The sequence below is a fragment of the Mastomys coucha genome, chromosome X (assembly GCF_008632895.1).
Source record: "Mastomys coucha isolate ucsf_1 chromosome X, UCSF_Mcou_1, whole genome shotgun sequence".
NCBI lineage: Eukaryota > Metazoa > Chordata > Mammalia > Rodentia > Muridae > Mastomys > Mastomys coucha.
Genome location: NC_045030.1, coordinates 91948585 through 91949463, shown reverse-complemented (window position 1 = coordinate 91949463; position 879 = coordinate 91948585). Strand labels below are relative to the sequence as shown.

At 35.7% G+C, this 879-nt stretch overlaps 1 pseudogene; it reads left to right on the top strand.

The window, feature by feature from the left end:
- The window catches only part of LOC116087273, a 6500-nt pseudogene that overhangs the window by 3844 nt on the left and 1777 nt on the right, over positions 1-879 (top strand).

Below are 879 nucleotides of genomic sequence, written 5' to 3'. Positions count from 1 at the left end.
CACATAGGTTGTCCTGTCTCTGCTTCTCTCTGATAGAAGAAAGACCCACGTTGCCCAACAATATTGGTCCTCTTGCTGCTATACCGGGCTTAACTCATCATCATCCAGGCCCATCAAGGCTTCTGCTCATTCAGATCTGAGGGCTCCTCTGAGATCTCATTCATGGGGCTGTCCCTCCCAGGGATGGTCAAGTGTTCCTGCGCAGACTTACTGCCTCAACCTGCAGAGGCCCTGAAGCACCATCATTGGCATTCAGGTGGCTGTCATTCCAGTGCTATCTGTTAGAACTTTACTGTCATGTTTTGAAAAATAACCAATAGCCTTAGCAATCACCTGAATTCATTAGGCGTATTTATAGGACCCTAAGACAAGACATCAACCTCTTCACATTTCTGAGATTATGTTTTGATTCTATAACAGAACATTAGTGTCTGAGTAATTTATAAAGAAGGGGTGATATTTTGGCCCAAGGTTTAATAGATTAGAAAGTTAAAGACAGTGATACCACCTATGATAAAGGCTTTGTGCTAATTTATTCCATTGTCTATTGATTTATCATTCTTTGCTTATAATTACCTACTAATCAATAATTTTATTATATTAGAGCATATTAAAAGGTATTTGTATGGTTTAATTGACTTTTGAAACTCATACAATAACCTCAAAGATGCTTCTCAAATAAGCAGGATGTGCAATGTCTCATATTTTTTGTTTTTATTTAAAATGTTGTTTCATGAACATTTACTTCAATATACACCCCAATTTCCTTTTTGTCACATAATACTATGAGTAGTAACTATATTTGTTGTATCCTATAATGTTTATATCCTTGAAATATATATTATTTTCATGTGCTTAATATTCCCAAATGCTATAATT